Here is a 27,657-nt window from a genome sequence, read left to right as displayed (position 1 = left end):
TAAATAAACAAATGTGGTGATACCGTATTAACAATCATGACCTGAATTCTGTGAGTAAGCAGTTTTCCAGTTCAGGGAGTAGGGGAGAACCACATTACTCAGCCTCCAGAGGGTTCTGGCTTCAACTCTGGGTAGAAGGAATGCCAGTCCTGGTCAACCATCCATGATCTTCACCACAGCAAACTGGAATCTCCAATTTTTGAAACTAATTGTAGGAAGAAAGAGTAACTCCAGACTGACATATAAATTGATCAGGATGACTACTAAAGTGTCCTCCACTCCTAAGGTGGCAAAGTCTTCAGAGTGACTGTTGGAGTAAGGAGCCTTTCATGTGCTCCCAGTTATTATACAGTGCATAGAGGCTGGTAAGCATTAGTCCTGCTAGACCACCTCGTGCTACCCCTCGAAGACCACCTGTACATTTATACAACATGCCTGTCATGGTTCCAGCTGCTATGGTGTTAAGGTCATCTTCTGCACCTCATGTTTTCTCAATGATGACACCAAATGCACTATAGAGCAAAGCCAGAGAACCTAGAGTATTAGCCCAAAGTGCCCCTTGCCTAGTCACCATGTTCAAAATCTGTACGTTTCTCGGTTTGGACCAGGACATGTTCTGGGTTTCCTTCAATCCTAGCCGTAGACCATTCATCGCTCCAAATGCAGCCCCTGTCATACAGCATCCTCCAATGGTAAAGAAGGCCAGTTCAAATCTGCCCCGGGTTTTATTAGCTCCAGTCGGTAAAATAAACTCATCTGTATCCTGAACGAGATATCGTGGATCCACATTTAAATCTCTGCATTCAGAGATTTAAATCTCTGCATTCAGCATTCAGTAATACTACCAATAAACGCATTTATAGTCTCTTAATCACAACCCCCCCCAAAAAAAAAAAAACTGGGAAAACTGGACAGCAACATGAAAAGAATGAAACTGGACCACTTTCTTACACCATACACAAAAATAAATTCAAAATAGATGAAAGACCCAAATGGGAGACCTTGAGCTTATGACCTGAGCTGAAATCAAGAGTCAAGACGTTCAAGACTGAGCCACCCAGCACTCCAATGTTGCACATGTTAAATCTGAAATGTCTATAATATACTTACATGGAGATTTAGGTAGCTGGATACATGAGTGTACAATTTAGAAGAAAAGGTTTGCTAAAGATAAAAAATGAGAAGTCATCAGCACTCAAATAGTACTTAGAAATTATAGTAACCATCTGTGTTATTTTATGAAATGGCATATTATCTTCTCATTTACTTCCATGCTTTGCTTTATTAAAGAAAAAGTATAATAAATAATATAAAAGGCATGCATCTGACACCTAAATTGCCATTTTAAAAAGTTATAATATTTGCTTCAATATACTTTTAATAAAATTATTAAGGTGATAGGAATAAAGTAGAATTTCCTTTGGTCCCATCCCAAATGTTATGCCTATTTCTACTCCCACAACTTTATCTCTTCTAACTGACTAGTTTTTTTTAATTCAATCAAATATACATTCCCTGGCTAGCTCCATTGTTTACCATCACTACTTCTGAAACAAACTGAGGGTTTTGGAAGAGAGGGGGGTGAGGGTTGGGTGAGCCTGGTGGTGGGTATTATCGAAGGCACGTATTGCATGGAGCACTGAGTGTGGTGCATAAACAATGAATTCTGGAACTCTGACAAGAAATGAAATTAAAAAAATTCTAAACATGTTTTATCCAGCAATAATCCTTCTCCAGTTCCATTTTTTGTCTATAAGGAATCTGGATGTATGTATTTCTTCTATTCACACATTTTTATTAGTGCTGTCTTAAGAGAGATTAGAAATAAACACATGTTTTAACTATACTGTTTTAAATTTATCCTTTCTTTAAACCTATTTTCCATTTAACCACCCAATGTTATGTCCAGGTCCCAATGAAGAAAGACTACCTACAGTTATGTGGCCTTCTGTACCCTGGGAGTTTACAAATTAATGGAGAAGGAATGTATAAGACAAAAGTGAAATGCCTTCACAGTTTACCCTTGAACAACATAATGGTTGTGGCACTGAATCTCACACAGTCAAAAATTCGTGTATACCTTTTGACTCTCCAAAAACTTTACTACTAACAGCCTACTGTTGACTAGAAGTCTTACCAATAGCATAAACAGTGGGTTAACACATGTTTTGTATATACTGTATGTTTACAATAAAGTAACCCAGAGGAAAAAAAATGTTATTAAGAAAGTCATGAGAGAAAACACATTTATAGTACTGTATTGTATTTATTGAAAAAAATCTGGATATATGTGGACCCATGCCATTCAAACCTATGTTGTTGAAGGGTCAACTGTACTACAAGCCAGATGTTGCAGACGAAACTAGTACCTCTCATTTTGACTTATGAGTGAAGCTTTCATTCTTATCTTACATTATAGAAAAACTATAGAGCATAATTACCTCTGATTTTTGAAATACTGCTGATTTCTGCAGGGAGAATCAGCTTCCTTCTCTTCTGAATATCTTTCTGAAAGCATTTACATTTCAAATTATTCCATACTGCCTCATCAGCCATTTCTCAGTTGTTTCCAACTTCCAAAATTGTGTTGATATCTCTTGTCTCTTTGGGTTTCTATTTTTATTCCCTTTCTTTCAATTTGGGGCTTGGAAGATTTGAAGGTGGGATAGAAATAAAAAGTTTAACTGGAAGCCTTTATTTTTTAACAAAGGGACAATTCACTAAGTATATCTGTTGGGTATATTCAGATGGGCAAATTTTGACCTTTCCGTTATCCCTCTATTTGATTTTTTTCCCTTTCTCTCATGAACTTACAATATTTAGGAAGAAGATGGATTCAATTAAAAATATAAACTATGTTACAATATGCATGACCCACTTCTTCAAACCTAGGAAACTTGAAAACTTTTTTATTTTTATACACAAAAGTGTATATAGCATAGGATATATATGCACACATATATGACATATGCTTAGTATAATTGCTTAGTTAATATTAGTTAGTATCATACTATTACTTTATATGATTATTGAAGTATTACTTTAGTTATAAAATAGGTCATTGTTACTTAGCATAATATTTGTATATTTGCATTTTTACATGTATTACATCAACCAAGTTATTAGTTTCAGAAAATAGCACCAGTTTGACATTTTATAACATTTCTTACTAAAATAACTGAAACAACAAATGCAATTGTTAAAAGATTACATTAAAGTGAAGAGACATAACAGAAAATAGTATATAACAATGCATTGGCTGTGTAGCTTTTAAGAGTGTTTATAATTCCTTAATGATATCTATTTTTAGATGTTGCTCCTCTCAACTGCAATCATTGTTGTATCCTTTCATTTTTTGGCTGAGGTAGAAGCCTTCAGGGGTTGTTCTTAAAATTTAAAAAAAAAAAAGTTATTTATTTTAGACAGAGAGAGAGGGAGAGAGAGAGAGAGAGAGAGCAGGTGTAGAGAGAGAATCCTGAGGGAGATTTCCCATTGAGCAAGGAGACAGATGTGAGACTTGAAACCAGGACCTGAGCTGAAATCAAGAATTGGCTATTCAACCAACTGAGCCACCCAGACGCTCCTTCAGGAGTTGCTCTTGCTTTCTTCTCAGTCCACAGCATCTTAGCTTTTCACGGAAAACACATCCCTGCTCTTACATTGGTGGCTGCTGCACTACCTGCTCATGCTTTGAACTACTGTGTTCTCACCTTCCAGGAGCTCAATGTCTCTTCAGTAGTCTGCTTTGTCTTGATTATAGTTCACTTTTAAAAATGAGGGAAAAGTAAGTTATTTCAATCCTTGTTATAGCAATTTTGGTTTAATTTTCTTCTATACCTTGGCTTGCTCATAAAAAAGATATTATAGTTTTTTACTGATCCCTTATTTCTACCCAGAAATATTCCTCATTCACTTTTTTCTCACCCTCTGGCTCCTGACACTCGAATCCCTATTACATTTTTCAGTTTAATTTCTTAAGAAGTAATCATAGTTTGCTTTCCTAACATAAACAACTAGACATATAAAACATTTTGAAAATATTTAAATATTCAAATGCATCATACTAATTAGAATTATCTAAATACTCATTTTAAAAAGTCTTAAATATTTTAAGTATATTTCATAAATAACTTCCCCACACCAATAAAAAAAAAATACAGTAAGAGGGGACTTTTTTTTTAACTTAATGAATGGCAAATGCTTTTTTTTAAAAAAAAATGCTTTTTTTATTGGAGAGCAAAAACATGTCTATCATTCATTCATCTCAAGATCTAATTTTTCTTAATGGTATTCCTACTACCTCCTCAAATCATGCAACAGGTATCAATGCCCTTGAAATATGCCATGTTTATTCTACATCATAGAGTATAACAGTAAGTAAACAAATATGTTTGTTCTCATGAAGCTCTTATTCTCGTATCAAATAAGATCAATTCAGTATTTTAATTTAAAACAACCAAGTAGCAGATTTTGTTATCACTTGGTTGGTTATGTCAAACAATTTTTGTGCATAACCATAAAGGTTATAAATCACCAAAATAGCATTTAGTAGTAATTTGTTAAACTCAAATGATTGAAAATTTAACAAAGTATATTAAATTTAGATTTCACATTAAAAAGAATGTGAAATAAGTAGATTAATTATAAAAATATATTGATCACGTAACAAAAAGGAAAGCTTTGCTACTATTCCATTGTTAAAGATCTTTTGACACGGTAAAACTGAAGAAAAATTCTTTTATTATGAAGAGCTTATCATTGATTTTCTTTGTCAGCATTTTCATTGCAGATTTTTCCCAAACCTCCATAAAGCAATAATTGATATCCAAGGGATTCCTTTTGATGCCAAAAGTCAGCTATCAAACATATGGCTTTCCCATGTAAATATGTAATTAACTTTTTTCCCTTAAAGCATCACAGAAACACATAGCAGTAGTTATTGCATATTTTTGAGTATTTATAAATTCTAGAATATTTTAAGGAAATGCAACTGACTAATTATGCTTCTCTTTTAGTAGGTTTTTTCATGTTCCAATTATTTGGATTATGAAGAAAAACACTTCATTGTAAGAGCTTCCAATGTACTCAAGTGGAAATATGTTGTAATGAAAAAGATAAGTCCATATGCTATGAATTGGCAACAGCTGTTCTACTTCCATCCTATGGGATGAGAGAGGAAGAGAAATTGGAACACCTTGATGAATATTAAGATGATAAGAAATAGGATACTGGCACGATAATTCTACAAGTTTCAGATTCTTTATGGTAATATCATTAAACCTAATGGCAGAGTGATAAGATACTACATCCACACATTACACTTATCTTAAAATTGAAAAATGTCAATCAATCTAATAGTGTATATGTGTAAATACCTAGGCAGTTTCAATTTCTTTGAGTTGTTTTACTGAATTAGGCAGATGTCCCAATACATTATAGATACAATCTTAGCAAAGGTCATGTGTGTAAAAAGCATTAGCCAATAAAAGTCTTTTCTAAAAGCTAAAACAGACTTTAGTTAGGGTCTTTATCATGTAATGTAATAGCTAAAATTGTATTCCTAATGAAACAACGTGCTTCAAGAAGTACAGAAAATTACATATTATGCTTTTATTTATGAAATAGTTTTGTGCTATAGTCCCAATACAATTTGTATCTGCCTTTAACAGACTCAACAAGCTCAATGAAGCTTTGGTGTTTAAGGGCATCGGATTTCAAGCCAGATGCCAAGAACCAAATTCAAATTTTACCATCAACTATCTGCGCAACTTTGTGCAAGTAATTTAAACATTCTATGCCAAAGTTTAACCATCAGCTGTAGATATGATTGGGGATTTATCATGCTAAATGGCATTAGCCGCATCTGGTACATTGTGAATACTCAAATATTAGGAGTAATACTTCCAGCTATAGGGGACACGGACTGAGTAAAAATTAAAAAGATGATATCTTTGGTATATTTTATGACAACAGATTATAAAGAACTTCAGTTGTAGATTTTGGATTTTTGGTAAGACAACTAGTAATCACACAGTATTTTAGGTTAGGCAAATGTAATTTGACTTGATGATCGGAAAGAAAACTCCTTGAATTTATAAGAAAACTTTGGATTAAAACACAGTTAAAAGAGAATTATAATTAGACATCTGGAATTTGATTGATTGATACCAAATTAATTTAAGCCAATGTCAGTAAGGACTTGCTTTAAGAAGAAAAGAGATGAACTGGAAAGGCAGGTTAGGGCTTTGTTATGCGCCGGGGTGAACAGGATTTGATAGATATGAATAAAATAGCCAACTATAAGACTTACCTTAACATTTAGTAATTAGAAAAACAACAGTGCATTAACAGACTCAACAAGTATATGGAAAGAAAAAATTGGGCTAAATGGAAAGACACAAGTTAAGGGTAGATAATTTTATGCATATAGTCTTCTAATGAGAAGATTCTAGATAATATGCTTAATTTTTAGATTGAAAAATATTTCACTGTCTCCTATATATTCATTCTAGTTAAGAAATAGTTGGATTGGGTGCAGATAAGTTAATAAATCATTTTATTTTATTTTGTTATTTTACATTATTTTATTTTATTTTATTTTATTGACAAGTCATTTAAAAAAATTCAAACTGTAATGTTAGCAAAACTTTCAAGGAGAAGATTGAACTTATAGGCATTCTTGTAGGAGGACATATTGGAGATAGACAAAAAGGGAAGAGTAATTGGATAGAAGAAATGTGTATATTTAAAAAAAATGACTATGTCTACTGCTGTAGAACTATTACATAACAGTATTGCTGAAATAGAGTATTTAGGTAGGAAAATACTGGGGTATAAAATTAAAAAATGCACTGAGTTAAGAACCTTAAATGTTCAGAGGGGAGTTTCCCAAGGATTAGTCTAATTCTGTGATGGTCTGCATTCAGTGTAACTATTCATTGCACCCAGATACATATAAGGTATCCAAAAACCCTCATTTTGTTTTGGGAAAATTTATAGTAATCCAGGATTCTGGGCCAATGGTTTTTGAAAAATGATGAGTTGGTGGATAAAGTGCAGGCAAAACTCAGAAACAAGTCATCTTCTGAATTCCTTCCATTCATCTTCTTTACTCCTCTAAAAGGGAAAACAGCTATAATTAGGTAGTATAATCCCAAAATAGTCATAAAAATTATAAGATTGCAAGATAGATATTTACTGTATACCCATCTAGTCCATGGAGGTATGGGATTTAATTTAAATTTCTTAATGTTCAGATGAGCCCACAATAGTTTCCTAATTACTATCCAAATATGAATGTCTTATTATAATGTATAATCAATAAAGTGCTCCCTTATAAAGGGACACTGGTTGAGTCACTTGGTAGGACATGTTACTCTTGATATTAAGGTTGTGGGTTTGGGCCCCACCCTGGGTGCAGAGTTTACTTAAATATAAAAATTTTTAAAAAGCTACATTATAAAAATAAATCCAAAATTAACCTCAAAAATATATTTTATTTATTTATTTTTTAAAAAGATTTTTTTTATTTATTTGACAGAGGGAGAGAGATCACAAGTAGGCAGAGAGGCAGGCAGAGAGAAAGGAGGAAGCAGGTTCCCTGCCGAGCAGAGAACCTGAGGTGGGGCTCGATTCCAGGACCCTGGGATCATGACCCGAGCTGAAGGCAGAGGCTTAATCCACTGAGCCACCCAGGGGCCCCTCAAAAATATGTTTTAAAGGAGTATAAGTAATATAATTTATTACATAGGTAATGTCTTATTCCAATAATGTATTTATAAATGCAGGCACTATAAGGCAACATTTTTTCCATATTACTTGCAAATGAAAATATAAGTATGCCTAAACTTATCCAAATATCTTAATGTATATTATTTATATTAAATCTCAAAATCAAATTTATCCTTTTCATGTTATTCATTACACTAACATTTTTTACAGTCTCAGTGATTATCAAGATTCCTTTTCAAATACTTATCACATAATAACTACATAGACTCTTTTCTATCAGAAACCTTAACACCAATGCATATAATAGAGGTTGATTTTCAAACTGTTATAAAAGAAGAGTATTTAAAATAGTGGGATTGGCAGCTGGGTGGCTCAGGCCATGGTCCCAGGGTCCTGGGATTAAGCCCAGCATCAGGTTCCCTGCTCAGCAGGAATCCTTCCTCTTCCTCTCACACTTCTCCCGCTTGTGTTCCCTGTCTCTCTGTCTCTATCTTTATCAAATAAATAAATAAAATTTTTAGAAGAAATAGTGGTATTACAGGTATTTAACTTTGCAAAATTAAATATGAAGTAAATCTTTGCTACTTTTAGAAGGGATATGTAAGCATTATCAGAGTGTTCATTCTGAATTGTTTTCTTTCATGAAACTGCTTAGCAATCCCCAATGCAGCTAATTCAAGCTTTCCACTAAAATTTTCTAGAAAGAAGGAGAAAATAGGATAGCAAAAATAGTACTGAAAATTTCTATTGAAATATTATCTAAATTTAGGATGAGATTTCAGAATAATTTGGATTGAATACTAATTTTTTTTATATCCAGTCTTCTCTTCACCATAAAGAAGTTAACAGTGATTTAAAAATAAAAAAAAAAATAAAAGCTAACAATCTAACATTTGTTTTAAAACATTAAAAAAGCATTTATAGGGGAGCCTTGGCTGGCTCATTCAGTTAAGCATCTGCCTTCAGCTCAGGTCATGATCCCTCAGTCTTGGGATGGAATCCAACATCAGGTTCCCCGCTCAGCAGGGAGTCTGCTTCTCCCTCTGACCTATCTCCTCTCATGCTCTCTCTCTCTCCCAAATAAACAAAACTTTGGGGAAAAAAAAAAAAAGAAATGACAATGTATATGAAAGTATACAAGGATAATTTTAATATACTAGTATTTAAAACACTATACAATGATATAAGTCAATTATACCTCAAAAAAAGTGGAAGAAAAAATAGATTAAAAATTTTCAAAATTAATTGAGGCAGTATATTACCATGTTTTGGAAATGATCATCTATCACTGATGATTGCAATGCAATATATATATATATGTATGTGTGTGTGTGTATATATATATGTATAGATACATATATATATGAGATATAGTATTTTGGAAGGAGATGTTGTTAACATGTGTTGAAATAATTCAAATATGAATAATATTTGAACCAGCAATTCAAGTGATATAATTTATGTTTTATATTTTATTTTCATAATATCATATTTTCATAATTATAGAATTTCTCTTTCTTTTAGGTGTTTTAGTTTCTCCAGCCATGTGCATTATACAAGTACAACTCAAAGGCCCAATTTTCCTTCATCCATAACCCAATAATTTATCAAAATATTTTTCTTTTGGATGAATTCAACTAATCTTCCATTATTAATGGCAATATTTGTTTTCATCACTCTATCAGATATGCTTTGTGTTGTTTCATGTCCTTGTTCATAGGTGTACAGATTCCTTATCAAATATTGAACAAATAAAACCTCTTTACTTTTCCTGTCATCTTAACTTTTCATAATAAGAAGCTTTACCAATCAAACATCTATCAGAGTTAGAAGAATCAAGTTACTTAGAAGTTACAGAAACAATGAAATTCCAAATAGTAAGCATAATTTCTCTTCTTAACACCTCCCTCAATTTTATCCCTCTGCCATACTTGGAAAATAGTCATATAAGTAATTTTTGATAGAGAAAAGCATAAGGTAAGTTGGTTATAAACACACCATAATTTCACTGAAAGCCAACCCATCACACAATACTTCAGCTGGGACATAACCTGAGAACCAGAAAAGCATAAGTCCTGGATTCACTGTAGGCTGAACCCCAGCTTTCCGCCCTTAATACAATGGTTTGTCACTTTTTTTTTCTTTTTCTTAAGATTTTATTTATTCATTTGAGAGAGAGAGAGAGAGAGCATAAGCAGCTGGGATAGGCAGACATAGAAGCAGACTCTCCTCTGACTGGGGAGCCTGACATGGGACTCAACCCCAAGACCCAGAGATTATGACTTAAGCTGAAAGCAGATGCTCAACCATCTGAGCCACCCAGGCATCCATGTGTCACTTTTCTTGTAGGGTCTTTCAACATTGAAATTAAATGTTATTAAATAGTATCTCTGTGTGCTCTTTATTAGTAAGCTTTATTTAAGACCAATAAGCAAACTATATTAATAAAAATTGCATTAATAAAAGAGTATTAATACCTTGAGTGTATTTCTTCCATAAACTTGAAAGCTGTAAAATCAATCAAATAGAAAGAAATCTGAAGAAAACTAAGTTTCTGCATATTAGAGATGTTAAATATTATCTCATTTACAATAAAAGGACCAAAAGTGTTTCTCCTCATAAAAATGGATAGATTTATTGTTGAATAATACTGTATGATAAGGAAACTACCCTTAGTTACATACATAAATATTTTCATTCATTGTGAAAACATATGGTATCTATCTCTTCAATTTAGACTCCCCCAAATTAAAGACAGGAAAGCAGTCACAGAATATCACTGCATCATTTATATTGCCTTGTTTGCTAATGAATCAATTTTGAGAGTGTTCCATTTTTTTTAAAAATTCACCGAAGAAAATATACCTTTTCTTCTGAGATAGAAAAAATTGCTTAGTACTCTATTTACATTCACCAATTTCTTTAATAAATTTGAAAGTAACCAATGTTTATTTAGATAATAATAAATAAAAGTACTATATGTTTTAACCATGACAGAATAAAAAATGGGTAAAAAAAATGGGTTTCAATATTACTATTGTATTTGACACTTAAGAAAGTTATATATTACTATGTTAAAAGTATATACACCCTCATCCGTCTTAGGCTTTCACAAAAGCTATAAATACAGATCTGTCACTCTTCTTGACATAGCATTGACAACAGGCCTATCCCACAGAATGATGAAAACCTAATGCAATATGAATTTCTAATCTCCCCACAATCACATATTCTTTCCTTGAAGCTCTGCCAGGAGGTGTTTCCTCTGAGAACAATGCTCAAACTTTTCATTACAGAACTCAAAACTGCTTAAACTCATAGAATTTTAGATATCCATATTTGCATTAAACTTGAAAGATTGGAACTGAATTCATATGGGGGGTCTCTAAATCTTGCTAAGAAATTATAAACACTTTTTTTCTGTCTTGAAAATTAAATGCTCCATGAATGGATATCATTGGTTTTGTATCAAGTTTGATTTAGCTTTCCCATTTCTTTTGGGATGATGTGCTTTGTGGGTTGTCATGAATACCTGAGTAAAAGGCAAGACTACAGGCGGGAAAACTTGCTTAGGGCTCATTGTTGATAGGGAAAATATGTGTCTGAATGTATGTGTGTGTGTGTGTGTGTGTGCGTGTACTTGTCATTTTGTACCCATTATATTATTAGGTGATAACATAAAAGATTTACTGTCTTCTTTGAGATCACTTGAGTGCATTCAGAGACTATGTTGAACTCTTCTTTAAAAACTCTTTAAAACAAACTGAACTAAACTCATGTTTAACTTGTTTCTGCTTGCATTGAAAATCCCAATGGAAAGTGGCTTTCAGGAAGTTTCCATATTAAAAAAAAAAAAAAAAAAAAAAAAAGCTTCTTTTGTAAAAATCCAGGATTGCAAATGAAAATCCAAATCCAAAAATTATCCCCATTTCCTCAAGGAATCACTCAGTTTTTTACCTTAGGTTCCAAAGCAATATTTTAGATCAAGGGTCATTACAGTTTTTCTGTAAAAAGCTAACTAAAAAATATTTACCCTTTGTGGTTTAGAGGTCTCCATTCTACCTACCCAACTGTGATGAAAGCAGAATGGTTATATAAAACTTTATTTACAAAAACAGGAGGTGAGCTATATTTGACCTGTGAGCTCTAGTTTGTCAGTCTTTGTCTTAAAGTATGAATATATGAAAATTACTGTAATTTAAGGTGTGAAATCTAAATATTTTCAATTAATAATATATTAAAGTATACATGTATAATTAAATCTATTTCTATTAATGACTATATATTCACTTTGAAGCCTAGTCTGAAGATGACTCATTAATATTTGACATTCACTGGAAATCACTATTTATAATAATATTCCTATTTTATTTTTTAGAAAAGAAAAAGCAGAACAAGGGAGTTGGGGGAAATTGGAAGGGGAGGTGAACCATGAGAGACTATGGACTCTGAAAAACAATCTGAGGGGTATGAAGTGGCGGGGGGTAGGAGGTTGGTGTACCAGGTGGTGGGTATTATAGAGGGCACGGATTGCATGAAGCACTGTGTGTGGTGCAAAAATAATGAATAATGTTATGCTGAAAATAAATAAAAAATAAATTTAAAAAAAAAGAAAAAAGAAAAAGCAGAACAATGCAGCTGGAGCTACAATGTATTATGCTAAATGAAATAAGTCAGTCAGAGAAAGACAAATAACATGATTTTACTCATGTAGAATTTAAGAAACAAAATGGGTGAACATAGAGGAAGGAAGAGAGAGAGAGTGTGTCAAATCATAAAATAGACATGTAACTATATAGAACAAACAGGGTTGCTGGAGAGGAAGTGGGCAAGGGAATGGGTTAAATGGATGATGGGTTTTAAGAAAGGCACTTGTGATGAGCACTGTGTGTTATATGCAAGTGAGGAATCACTAAATTCTACTTCTGAAACTAATATTACACTATATTAGTTACACTAATTAACTAGAATTTAAATAAAAACTTAAAAAAATAAAATAAATAAATAAAATAAAAAAGAATGATTGCTTTTATTAGTTACTTTGTTCTGCATTGAGGATGAAAACAAATAAATTTTATCTCTCAAGACATTATATTTTAAGTGTAATCTGAACTAGAACTGTTAAAATAGAAATGTAGACCTAGTATAACAAAAACAGAAAATAATAGCAATTAAATTTATCTGTGGAGAGCAGAAATGCTTATAAGACTTGTTACACCTATGGTGGGATTGTACATTCTCTTCCTATCACACAGCAGTTCAAAGGCATAAGAATATAATCATGCTCTTTGGATTTATTGAATAATAATAAATGCTTGCGCAAGGAGACCACAGAGCAAACATATTTGTTTCGGTATGTCAAATAAAATCATTAAAGTTATGATTTAATCCAATGACAAGTGAATGAAGAATAATGACCTATAAGCAAATATCCAGGTAGTAAAAATAATAGAAGTTAATGCCTTATTAGATATGTATGTTGAAATGGTAAAGGAAAGCAGCTGTCAAAGAGAACTGGAGGACTGTAATGGGGGTGACTAAATGAACTGGCTTATCATAAACTTAGATTTTAATATAAGAAGGAGGAGACATGAGTAGTTGATAATTTAGAACATCATATATCTGAGGTTCTTATAGGTATTTATGGAAAGGTCATTGGATCATTAAAATTTAGTTTTTGGGAAAGATAAGCAGCCTTTTAAATACCAGTGATGCATCCCTAATCACATAATCCAGAAAGCATCTCATTAAATAACTGAACTAGATCAGAAATGTATTATATCCATATTAAAATCAAAGTCTTTGAAAGACTTATGTGAACATTTAGAATGATAGTACTTCACAATTCTATCAATTACATATTATTATTTAATTTGAATGCATATTTTGCAGTTAACTTATTCATGAATATTCTGAGATGTATAGTTATTCAAAATTTATTCAATCATAAGAGTCATATAAAGATGGAAAATAGTTTTATGGCTTTTCACATCACCTGCCCCAAGGTCAACTTTTTCATCATTTATAATTATGATTTCAGGGATTCAGTTACATAATTGCTTGAATACATCCATGAAAGAAGAATAACTTTAAAATATTTTAGTCCTTTGGAGGTATTCATCTACCCAATACTTATGAGTAAATGGAAAAAGTTTCTTAGTAAAACGAGTATAGAAATCAGGCTTCTTGATTTTCAAAAAGCAAGATTATTTTTCTGCAACCTGTTACTCAGCAAATATAAATGTCACTTTAGTGAGTAACATTGAATATTTTTGTCTTCAATAACTTCTGGTAGCATCAAGTATGATTTATCTGCCATGAACCTATTCAGGATACTTCATAAGATATAAAAAATTGTAACGGTAATTCAACAATTATCTCTCCACTTGTGTTGAATTGTGTAATTAAATCAATCTATATTATCAAAATGCTTCAAAATTAAGTTATTTCATCATTTCACCTCCATCCTTGACATTCTAATCCAATACTGCACTAGTTTTATTAATAATAAAATTATAAATATTTATTCAAAATTAATAATGTGCCAGATATTTGGCTCAACCTTTGCATTAACTAACTCATGACTCTCTAAAATCAGTTGTTTCATCTCTAGAGATATAGAAAGGTTTCTAAAGAAAGAGTGTCGTGCATAATTTTAAAGGATTCAACTCCAGGTACAAAACCTTCAAATATAATAGTCTCTGAAACTACTATTTCTTTAATCTTCTATGTTCATGTTCATTCCTCTATCTTTTCTGCTCTTTCACAATGGATCGTTCCCATATTATGGGGGGAATAAAGCAGAATTAGGCAGAAACAGAATATTTCAAAAAACTTGTGTTTATATTGAGAAATGAGAACATGAATAGCAAACTATTGATTAAAATAATTTCCTAAATAAGATAATGTGCATGTATTATTTTTGAAATATTTTGAAGAGAGACCTAAAAATTATCAGATAATATTATTAAAAATAATAAGAGCACTAGAAAGAGCATTTCTCCCACTACACACAAAAGAAATTTAGTTACTCAAAAAAATCATAACTTTCCCTTGACTCATTAAAGAGTTAAATTCTTAAGAAGCAATCTATCCAAGAATTGAAATAAAGGCATATTCTGTCACGTAGAGGTGGGATGCAAGCATTTTTTCATTTGGGGCAGAGCACTGGAAGAAGAGATGCAGGGCGCCATAAAAACTGGTAAGAATAATGCAGTTAGGGGCACCTGGGTGGCTCAGTTGGGTAAGTAACTGCCTTGGGCTCAGCTTATGATCCTGAAGTCCTGAGTTGGAATCCAGCATCAGGCTCTCTGTTCAGTGGGGAGTCTGCTTCTTCCTGTGACTCTCTCCCCTTTCATGCTCTCTCTCTCTCATTCTCTCTTTCTCTAAAATAAATAAATAAAATATTTTTTTAAAAGAATAATGCAGTTAAAATTGTTACTAAATTGCTAAAGGCTGAAAACAGGCTAGCATGAGGCTTTAGAAACCTTAGAGGCACAGACAAAAGGGAAATTCAGAGTCACTCGCAGACTCCTCTCCACGAACCTCACTGCTTACAAGAAACATAGGGAGAGAATTCCTCCCTCTTGGTGCAGACCTGGGACACATCAGCCACTGGGCCCTGGCAGGGGGTGAGGAGAGAACAAGCTCCGTCTCTTATCTTTCACTAACATTTTCTCTACAGAGCCTTAAAGCATGAGGCAACAAACTCTGTCACTCTAAAAACAGTGTGGAAAGATTTTGACTGACAGAAAGGAGGATAAAACAAAGCACTTCTGCTCCTTGAAAGGGGCGCAAACCTTCATTGGACAGGACAATTGGAGGTATTCAACCATCGTATAGGTGCAGGGTAAATCAGATCCCCTTTGCCAAGACTCAGAGACATAGGCTGTAAATACAGTTCAGGATGAATGAAATAGAAAATACCCTGTTCTTCTCACCTTACCCCAATATGACTAGCAAGCACCAAGAAACATACAATTAACAGTTTACCACTAGTGGCAGGACAAGAGAAAGAAGAGAGAATCTTTCTAAAGAGCAAGATTGTAAGTAAAGCCTAAAGCAAAAATGAAAATGGGAACATTAAGTAAAACTCTCAATGAGCCTCCAGCCAAACACAAAGCTAGCGGATTTGAATCTGGTGGTATACTGAGGATAATCATAGAAACAACCAAATCCATACCCAGAAAATCTCACTTGTGGCATTCTCCATCTGAAGTGTCATTTAATGGGAGCACCTGAGTACCCAGTCAACTAAGTGTCCAACTTGGTTTCAGCTCAAATTATAATCTCAGGGTAGTGGAATCAAGCCTCATAAGGAGCTCTGTGCTCATCATGGAGTCTGATTAAGATTCCTTCCCCCTCCATCGACCTCCCCCTCTGCTCTCTCTCTCTTAAATAAATAAATAAAATAAAATTTTTAAAAATAGATAGATAAATGATAGATAGAGTGTTATTTAACAGTTGAGTCCAGATACCCAGGACATTAATGACCTATTCCAGGAAACTGGAATTGAGAGAAATTGTGTGTGTCTTAAAGGAAAATGAATCAAATCCAATAGCTTGGTTATATGCTTTAGCCAGTACATGTGTGACAAGGAAAGTGTGACTAAAGAGGCAAATATGATATTAAAATAGAAGCCTTATACATAAAAAGGTTTAAAATTTCCTGAAGCCATTTTTAGAGAAAACAAAATAAGAAAATAAATAACGAAGAATGCAGATCAAAACGCAATAATCCATGATCTTGTCCCAAGAACATTGGTGGCGGTGTTTTCCTTTTGAAGACCATCTGCTTTCAAGGGATGGGAGTAGGAACCTCTGCATGGGTTCTAGAAGTAGGGACAATTGTCCAGTACTTTGAATATCATTTATGCCTCTTTAATTAAAAGAGATGAATTCAAGAACCTTTAGTAGACATAGCCTATTGCTACCAATACCTGACAGAGTTCTTCCCACTGTGAAAACTTTTACTCTGATACTTCTAAAAGGTTAGATCTGGGGTTTAGACCATTCACAATTGCTTATGAGAAGATTGAAGAAAGATTACTGATATATGTTGAAAAGAAGGTGTATTGGATGACTCTTTACAATATTTTTCTATGTCTACTTGTTATAGTGTGGAATATAGATTTAAAAGTGATGTTTCTAGATTCATAAGCCAATCTGTCACTAACTTATAAGAGAAAGGTTTAAGAACCAGAGAAGGATTGGATCTCACTGTCATTAAATCACTGACAATAACATATTAAATTAAAACTAAATAATAGAAAGATATTTAAAAGATCCCATATATTAAAAATGTATATTTCTAAATAATTCATTGATCAAAGAGTAAATAGAAAAGAATATTATATTTGAATTATATAAAAATACAAGTGCAGTGCATTAAAATTTGTGGTATGAAGTTAAATGATAGTAGTAAATGATTGCTTAGAAGAGAGAACTCATATTAATGATCTTAGCTTATTTAAAGTCTAGAGGAAAATAGAAGCAAATTAACACCCAAAAGAAGCACAGGGAAAGAAATATTAAAGAACAGTCTGTTAATGAAATTGAAAAATTTTTTAAAGACCAGAAAAACCATAGAGAATCAATGAAATAAAAACAGATTCTTTGAAAAAAACCCCAAATTGATAAAATTCTCATCATCCTAAATAGAAAAACATACCGACATATATTACAAATATTAGTAAGAAAAGAGGACCAATCATATCATACTTTACCAGTATTAAAGGTTAATAAGGAAATATTACAACTTTATGTCTATTAATTTGAATATTTAGATTACATGGCATACTTATTGAAATATCCAAACTCATAATCACCATTCAAGAAAAAATAGTAATATGAATAGTTTTATATTTATTAAATATATTTTATGTATAGTTAAAAATATTCAAACTAAGAAAATCCCAGGGCTCCCTGGTGAATCTCACCAAAATTTTATTTATTTATTTATTTATTTATTCATTTAGGAAAGATTTTATTTAAATTCCAAATAGTTAAAATACATAGCAAACTTCACTTCATGTGCACAGTAGAGTGATTCAACACTTTCATACAACACCCAGTGCTCATCACAACAAGTGCACTCTTAATCCTCATTACCTATTTAACCCATTCCCCTACTCACCATCACCCTGGTAACCATCAGTTTGTTCTTTATAGTTAAGAATCTGTTTCTTGGTTTGCCTCTTTCTCTGTGTCTTTTCTTACCCTTTGCTCATTTGTTTGATTTCTTCAATTTTACATATCAGGAAATCATATGGTATTTGTCTTTCTCTGACTGAACTATTTAATATAATACAATATTGACTCTCTAGCTCCATCCATGTCATTGCAAATGACAAGATTTCATTCTTTATTTATGGCTGAGAAATATTCCATTACTTCCTCCTCCTTTATCCATTCATCAGTTGATGGAGGTTTGGGCTGTTTCCATAATTTGGCTATTGTGGATAATGCTATTATAAACATTGGGGTGGATGTATCCCTTTGAATTAGTATTTTTATACTTTTTGGGTAACTATCCAGTAGTTCCATTGCTGGATAGTAGGGAAATAATAATTTTTTAAGATTTTTTTAATGTATTTCACAGAGAGAGAGAGAGTGAGTGAGAGAGAGAGAGAGAGAGAAGCAGACTCCTCCCCTGAGCTGGGGTGAGGAGCTGGGACTTGATCTCAGGACCCTGGGATCAGGACCTGAGTCAAAGCTAGACACTTAATGGACTGAGCCACCCAAGCACCCTAGGAAATTCTATTTTTAACTTTTTGAGATAAACTCCTTAATGTTTTCCAGAGTGGCTGCACTAATTTGCACTCCTACCAACAGTATAGGAGAGTTCCCTTTCTCCACATCTTCCCCAACACCTGTTCTTTCTTGTGTTGTTGATTTTAGCCACTCTGACAGGTGTGAGGTAAAATCTCATTGTAGTTTTGATTTATATTTCTCTGATAATGAGAGATGTCGATGTTGAGCATCTTTTCATGTGTTTGTTGGTCATCTGTATGTTTTCTTTGGGAAAATGTCTATTCATGTCTTCTGTCCATGTTTTAATTGAATTTTGCTAAAGATTTAAAGAAACAGTAGCAATTCTATACAAATTCTTCCAGAAAACAAGAGGCAAGACTTTTTTCCAAATTATTTTAGCAGACTATTTTGCCTAATACAAAAGAAAGACCTAATGAGAAAAAAAATTACAGACTAATCCTCCTCATGAAAAAACATACAAAATTCTTCACTAAAATGCAATATATAAAACATAAGATCTAGCAATATTTAAAAAGTACAATATAATACATCATAACCAATTTTAGTTTATGCCAGGAATGTTAAGGGTGGTTCAACATTTGAAAATAATATAATGTATATTACCATATTAACAGACAAAATGAAGACCCATATCTTAATAGGTATAGCAAAGTTCTCCAACAAAATTCAACATTTATCCATGATAAAGAATCTAAACAAACTAGGCATGGAAGAAAATATCCTCAACCTGATAAACCATCAAAAACAATAAAACAGGGGCACCTGGTGGCTCAGTGGGTTAAGCCTCTGCCTTCAGCTCAGATCATAATCCCAGGATATTGGGATCGAGCCCCGCATCAGGCTCTCCGCTCAGCAGGGAGCCTGCTTCTCCCTCTGCCGCTCCCCCTGCTTCTTCTCTCTCTCTTTCTCTCTCTCTCTCTGTCAAATGAATAAATAAAATCTTTTGAAAAAAAAACAAAAACAAACAATAAAACACACACACATACTACAGTAAATGTCACAACTAAAGGTGAAAACCCAATTGAGTTTTCCCAAAACTTAGAACAAAATGAGGATATATATTCTTCAATATCATATTGGAGGTCCTAGCCTGTGCAATCAAGCAAGAAACCTAAATCCAAGGAGTGGTTACCGGAAAGAAAAAAAATAAAATCCTCTACTCACAGATAACATGCCTATCTATATAGAAAATGTCACAGAATCCACCAAAAAATGTTCATTGAACTAATAAGTAAATTTAATAATGTCACAGTGTGCAAGGTTATTATGCCAAAATCAATTATATTTTAAATACTAAATGAAAATCGAAAATTTTAATATACTATTTTCCATGATACAAAAAACATTAAATAGCTATAAGTCTATTAAGATATGTACAAAGACCTGTATTGTTGGCTGGAAAGTACAAAACACTGATGAAAAAAATCAAAAGAGATTTAAATAGAGATATGTGCTATGTTCATGGAGTCCATGGAGTGGAAGTCTCCACTTTTTGTTAAGATAGAAATTTCACAAATCTGAACTATAGGTATATTACAATTCCATTAAAAATGCAAGCTGAATTTCTTTTTATAGAAATCAACAATTCCTTCTAAAGGAACTAGAATAGGCAAAATACATTGAAAAAAGTTATAGGTCTAAAACTACATTATTTCAAGACATAATTGAAAGCTATAGTAGACAGTTTGTAAAAGGGATAGACACAGAGATCAACAAAACAGAATAAGGAGTGTAGAAATAAATCCATACATGTGACCAACTGATCTCCAACAATTTTGCAAACTTCTGTCAAGAATGCAGAGCATCTGAAACTCTCATACATTATACGTGGGAATGCAAAATAATACTGCCACTTTGAAAATAATTTAAATGTTACTTAAAAGTGAAACATCCACTTAACATATGACCCAACAATTCCTCTTTTAAATATTAATCAAGTGAAATAAATCTTTATGATCACAAAAAACCCTGTATGATAATGTTTATAGCAGATTTAGTAATAACTGCCAAAATTGCAAACAAACCAAATACTCTTCAACTAATTAATGGATAAACCATTAAGGTAGGTCCCTAAAATGGGATTATTTAATAATAGAAGCTGCAAGTTACTGATATATGCAACATAATTGAATCTCAAATATATTGTGTTAAATGACAGAAATCAGTTTAAAAAAAGCAAAACTTTACATAAAGAAAGAGATCATGGGGCACCAATGTAGCTCAGTAGGTTAACTGACTACCTTCCGATCAGGTCATGATCCCAGGGTCCTAAGATCAAGGCCCAAATTGGGCTCCCAGCTCAGTGGAAAGCCTGCTTCTCCCTTTCCCTCTGCCTGTGCTCTGTCTGCTTATGCTCTCTTTGTATCTCTGTCAAGTAAATAAATAAAATCTTAAAAAAAAGAAAGAAAGAAAGAGATCAGTACTTGTCACAGGCTGTGATTAGGGGAATGCTTTACCTAAAAAAGTGCACAAGGAAATTTGTGGGGGTGAAGGATAGAGTTGTTCTCTAGCTTGTGGTGATATAGACATGACTGTATGTTTTTCAATATCCACAGAATTGTATATTAAAAACAATAAAATGTTACAATCTCTAAATCATGCTTTAATTAAAAACAAAAATAATACTCATTTATAAACTAATATGTGAGCTTGGAAGAAGTAGTGGAAGAAATTCAGAGAATTATATGACGTTGCTATAATGAAATCCCTTTCATTTCCATCGACTTATTTATTTGAATGTTTCTTAGTGTTTACATTATAAAATAAAATGTAGTAAACATAATTTTACTTAGATCCATCTCCTAGAATTAAGTGATAACTAGTTATGAATGCATGAATTGTGAGCACAAATTTTACTTCATTTATTTACTGATAGATGTTTTTTCCAAATAAACTTTATTCATGTGTAATGTTTATCAAAAAAAGAAATACAGTAACAATGTGAATTAATATGTTAACATCAATGATACAAAAGAAATCATTTTATATTTGAGTTTGTTTTAAAAATAAGCTTATAGGGGCGCCTGGGTGGCTCAGTCATTAAGGGTGTGCCTTTGGCTCTGGTCACAGGCCCAGGGTCCTGGGATTGAGCCCTGCTTTGGGCTCCCTGCTTGGCCAGAAGCCTGCTTCTCCCTCTTACACTCTCCCTGCTTGTGTTCCCTCTCTTCCTGTGTCTTTCTGGGTCAAATAAATAAATAAAATCTTTTAAATAAATAAATAAAAATAAGCTTATATATAATTAATATTATATATGATATTAATATAGCAATATTTAAATAATATACAATGTTATACATTGCTGTGCAATATATACTATATAGAAGATAGAAGATACAACAGTCTTGATCATATTGTGGATCACTATATCATTCTTTTCAAAGTTATGATCTATTAATACATAAATATATATATTATATAGCACATATATTAATACATAATCAATATTTATATGTGTATTAATATATAAATACTAATTATATTATTTGCCACTATATCATTAGAAAGGCATGCTATCATAATAAATAAAGAATATAATGTGACTTCTAATAAAGTTTTATTAGAAGAGTGGAATGCAAGAACAAATTCAATTTTCTCTGTTTTGAAGCAAAAAAAAAATCAGAACAAAAGCAAAGGATTACAGAATTGATTAATTTGATCATCATCACTTAGTTGGTAGTGGGCAATGTCAGGACTAGTGCAGATCTATGTAATGTTACCGTATGTTCTCATGTTCTTTTCTATATACTGGCAGAGTTTTCACAAAGAATCTATATAGAAAACATATAATTGTAGGCACTTTTTGTTTCGTTACTAAAAATGTTTTTATCAATTATATAGTTTTCAGTATCTTCCACAGCATCTTACATAAAAAGTCCTCCACTGTTAATCAGCATACAATTGAGGTTATGTAAACTTTTATTTTCATTTTTGCCTTTTCTTGTAGGAAGTTTGACATAAAACACAAGTTGCTAACAACTGCTTCAGCTTAAGTTGTGGATGCTCCTCCCTGTATAGATACTTAATACATGCATGTATGTCTTCGTGTGTTTGAAAGAGTTGTAAAAAACATACATTGTGTCTTATTTGATAGATTTTGATTAATTATTACTATAATCTACAAAGGGAATATTCTTTTATACTTTAAATGGTAAGTAATCTCGGAACTATTTTTCAATGTTCTTGTTTATAAAATGACTGTTTAATTTATCCGTATTGCTAGGTCAATTTTACATTGAAGTTTAACGATAGACTACTTCAAATTATTTTGGAAGTGGAAAACAAATAAGCAAAAAATACAGATCATAATAAGCTATTACAACAGGCTGAAATGAAAGCTGTTGGTTTATGTCAAATTTGAATTTCAAAAATAGACCACTTGCTGAATGTTGGAAGTTGATATGAAACAAATGTGGAAAGGTCTTTCTAAATGTCAAAGCTATTCTTTTCAAACTAAAATTAGATTAATTTAGCTCATTAATAAACTGATGACATTTTGCATAACAACAATTTGTGTATGATATCATAGTCTCCAGTGTGCAAAGAAGTAGAAATATAATTTTCTGTCCTTTTAAAAAATGAATCGTTAGTATTACATATTAATTGCCTCTTAAATACTTACTTGAATAATAAAGAAGTCCCAAACACAATAATTTCTTAAAGCTACATATCCCTGAACATAAACTTTGACAGAAAATAATCATTAGTGAAAGCAAAAATAATGTTTAGAGGAACTTTAGATTTTTGGTATTGATCCCATTTTGGAAAGATTCTAGAATTAGCATTTTTTATATATTCAAAACCATTCTAAATTAATTTGTTTTTATTTCCCAGCTGCTTTTTAAAAGCATGTAAAGCAAGTTGTGAACATTAGTTAAATGAATCATGGCTTATTTTACATTTTCACACTTTTACCAAAAATTGCATATCATAGGCATCTCAATTGGAAAGTGGAAAGATTTTGAAATAAGTGTTATACAAAACATCCCTGGGATTTTCTATAATGCTACTATTTTAATTCATTTATATAAAATGCAATTGATATTTCAAACATTTTTCCTACTGAATTTATTATTTTTAGGAGAAGTCTATAATCCCAATATAACTTAGGGTTTTAGGAAGAAACAATTTTTGTCTCCATTAATCAATCTAAAAACTTTATTATTTGAAAAGCAAATGATTTTTCTAAGAAAAGTTTTTATAGAATGTAGGTAATTTCCAGGATAAAATAATGACAATAGAATCAGGAAGTAAGAAAATGACTTAAAGGTCATCCAGAACATCTCAAAGGAGCTAATGACTTTACAGGCATTTTCCCTCAAGTGAAATCAATCTCTAATTGATCCACACTTTTGTGTGTACTTGATACAAAATAATCACTCTATCTCTATTTTTTAAATGATAATCTTGCCTTTTATGCTTCTAAACATCCCCCCAAACCTATATGTGAATCAACTATATATTTTAGACCATACTTTTCATTAGACTTCTTATTTCAATTACCTATATGTTCAGTGCTTACTTATCATATACTATGATTATGAATTTTCTTACAGATAGTTGTAGCTGAATTTAGTTTATTATTTGTCTATGCCCTCTATGTAACCTAAATGCCTATCAAATGCCACCTCTACTTAATTTATCTGGAAAGATAGGAGGATCCAAATGGTGCCATCTACTAGATGTTTTCCAAATTTTCTGTCCTTTTCTAAAAGGAGGATAGGGAAAGGCTTACATTTTTGCTGAAAATACATGGATGACTAGATAAACTAATATTCTATCTTTCTAGTTTATTAGTGAGGATTTGATCACAGAAAGAGAATCATGAGTAATGACACAAAATAAAGGATTGACTATGGAGATCTGACCTTATGATATGCAGCCTTACAAATCTTTACACAGATTACAGTCATTGCTTCTTTATAAGGTGCTGGGTCTGAGGTCTGGTGAGCAAATGGTTATGAAAGAAAGGTGAATGTGAAATGGGGAAGATCAAGGACAAATGAAAGAGACAAGAAAGAATTGGAGCCTGTTCCACACTCCATTGCCTCCCAGCCTCTTGTTGCAGGTGACCTGCAAAAGAACCTTTCATCACAGAGATAAGCACCTGTACTAGGATCCAAAGAAAATGAAGGAAGAGATCCAGCAAGCCCAGGAGAAGTTGAGAGCCTGGATACTAACTGCCCCAGATTTACGTACCCTGGCTTAGACTCAGAAAATGCTAAAGGAATAAATCCAGTGAGAACTGGAGGAGCTGTAAGGATGAGCTGCTGCCCCATGACAACCGAGTGAGCTAGCAGATCAGTGACAATGTGCATGAACTGTAACAGCACACAGTATCTTGTACCAGCCCTTCCAAGCATAAGAAGAATATGGTATACAAATAATGCACAAAATTTGGCCCATACTACCCTGAAACTATGCATCAAAGTTTATTTCTGGAAAATGTAGTTCAGGTTCAACTAGTTGACACATTATAAAACCATCACAGCCCACACTATTTCAACATGCCATCTACATACTCATTGTTTAAAACATACTTCAAAATAAGGACAACAATGAAATCACACTTCTAGATAACATCAGTACAACTATCTCCTGCAAACCAAAAGCAAGGTAACTCTCCTCTTAAAAGAACATTCAATATTTTTTATATATCTTTGATGATGTTTATTAATTCAACCTCTGAAGGGCTTGCTATGCAGCTGGTGCTGTAACTGAGGTTTAAAATGTCATTTCATGGCTGATTCTAGGTCTGGTCAGCAAAAATACAAGATGAGCTTGGAGCATCTCATAGTATAAGAAAGAAAGAAAGTGTTAAAAATACAAAAAGGTGAGGGCATGTCAAAGAGACCTCAGTGTTAACAGGAAAGTCCTCCCAATGGCCAGAAGTGTAATAATTTAAGTGAAAATTGTAGTAGATTATAATTTATAGTATAAAATAATTATACATGAGTTCATAAGATTTTTAATAAATGGTTAATTGAATAAATAAATGGGGGAAAAGAGAGAATTCTTCTGTAAAGAATAATATATGTAGATACTCTCTTCTCCAAATGGTGACTCTTATCTTGCAGAACTTTAGGATGGGCCAGATATGAGCCGGAATATAGGAAAGGCAAACAGTAAGTTTACAGTAGGGAAATTTGTCAAACATTGTCTTAACCAAAGTTCAAAGTTAACGTCACCAGTGATGTCATATAGATGTCATGTGTTCCTAATATGATGTAAGAACAGAGACACACCATTTCTGTAACAATCTTTACTAAACCCATAACACGAGTCTAATCATGACAAGAATATCAGACAAGCCCAAACTGAGAATACTTCTACAAGATAAATGATGACTACTATTTTTGAGTGCTGAGGAAAACTTAGAAACAGTCACAGAGGAGATTGAGGAGACATGACAGCTAATTGCAATGTGGTCATCTGTGTTGGATACTGGGGGTGGGGTGGGGGGAAGGACATGAATGGAAAAACTGATGAAATCCAAATAAAGTTTGGAGTTTAGTTCATTATAAATGTAGCAATATTGATTTCTTAGTTTTGACAAATGCACCATAGTAATGTGACACAATAAGATTAATTGAATGTTATATTAACAGGAACTGAAACTAGGTGAAGGATATACGAAAACTTTCTGAGTTATCTTTGCACCTTTTCAGTAAATCTAAAATCTACCAATAAAAATCTTATTAAAAAAGTAGCCATCCCCTGGTTTTATTAGGCTAGCTAATTCACAGTGATAAGAAACATGATAAAACCAGTAAAACCTGTGAGCAGGAGCCCATTGTCAGTTTGTTTGCTACAAAATGAGTTTTGTGGTCAGAAGTAATACTTTGAGAATACCATGATTGTAGGTAACACATTCTAGAGATCCACAGATGGTAGTTTGGGCAGAAGCACTGAGTGTCAAGATGGCAAATTCATATTGCATAAGGATCTATTCCATGGGGATGAAGTGTTCATAGGTAATTAGTCCGCTACCAGGTTGTACCAGAATTATGCCATTCTGGGAAATCAACCTTGGTCTCTCCAGTTGACAGGCTAGACAGGCAGTGATTCTAACCAGACAAACCCGAATGACTGCAAGTCTATGCTGTTAAATACATGTGCAGACTTAAGCCTTGTTGCCAGGACAGATTTACCCTTAAACTTATTGAGCACAGAATTATTGGCAGAGGGAAAAACCTTACTGATACATACAGAATGGGTTATCCTACATACTTGATTATAAGATCCTTGTCTACTGAAATTTGTCTTTGATAAATATTACATTAGTTACAAAAATCAGCATATTTCATTGCTTTTTGGAGAGTTCTATCTACATACCTATTTCCCTCATTTTCTATTTATGCCCTTTCTATATAATTGACCATTCAGCCAAAACATTATCCCTTGTATATGATGCAGGGTAAATCTATACCTCTATCTCATCATTTATGGAAAATAAACAACACCTGGTATTACTTGTTGTTCTACCCACTGAGAGGATTTTACCCCACCAGAGCCACTTAAGTGTGGTGAATAGTGCTTTAGCAGTAGACTTTCATATGTTATCAATAAGTCAGAACCATTGTTCTCTATGAAGCTATAGGGGCAGCTTATAGGGGAAAAGTAATGTAGAATGGTAAGAACCATTTGCTTCTGGGCAACATACTTGGGCATCTTGCGGCTTTAACTCTTGCTTAAAATCAGACTCATATACACAATATGCTGTTGATAATGCAGTTGATAATGCAGGGCTATTAGCAAACTCAGCATTATGGCTTGGTGTGTTACACAAAATACAGTTCATAATGGACATCTCAAATTGCACATTAACAAGGGGATCCATAATCTAGCATCAACTAGATACAGAACAGTAACATCACCACAAGGATTCTTCATGGAGCCCTTTGAGTATACGTTTTTAAAAAGACTCATTTCCAGTAGTGACAAAAGTTATTGTGATAAGTTAGAGTATACTTCCTGGAAGTGTAATATTTTATTGAGCAATATTAATGAAGATCTGAATAAAGGAAAATATATACCTTGAATAAAGAAATTAAGACTCATAATTTTTAATTTGACAATTTCCTCATATTAATCTAAAAATTCAATGCAAACCCAACATAAAGTCCTTCAGTGTTTGTTTTGCTTTGTACACTGAAT

At 32.7% G+C, this 27,657-nt stretch overlaps 1 pseudogene; it reads right to left on the bottom strand.

The window, feature by feature from the left end:
* Positions 1 to 27,171, bottom strand: LOC116591717 (annotated as a pseudogene).
* Positions 27,172 to 27,657: the final 486 nt, after the last annotated feature.

The sequence above is a fragment of the Mustela erminea genome, chromosome 1 (assembly GCF_009829155.1).
Source record: "Mustela erminea isolate mMusErm1 chromosome 1, mMusErm1.Pri, whole genome shotgun sequence".
Lineage (NCBI taxonomy): Eukaryota > Metazoa > Chordata > Mammalia > Carnivora > Mustelidae > Mustela > Mustela erminea.
Note: the sequence above shows the minus strand (reverse complement) of the source record. Positions and strands in the feature narration are given on the sequence as shown.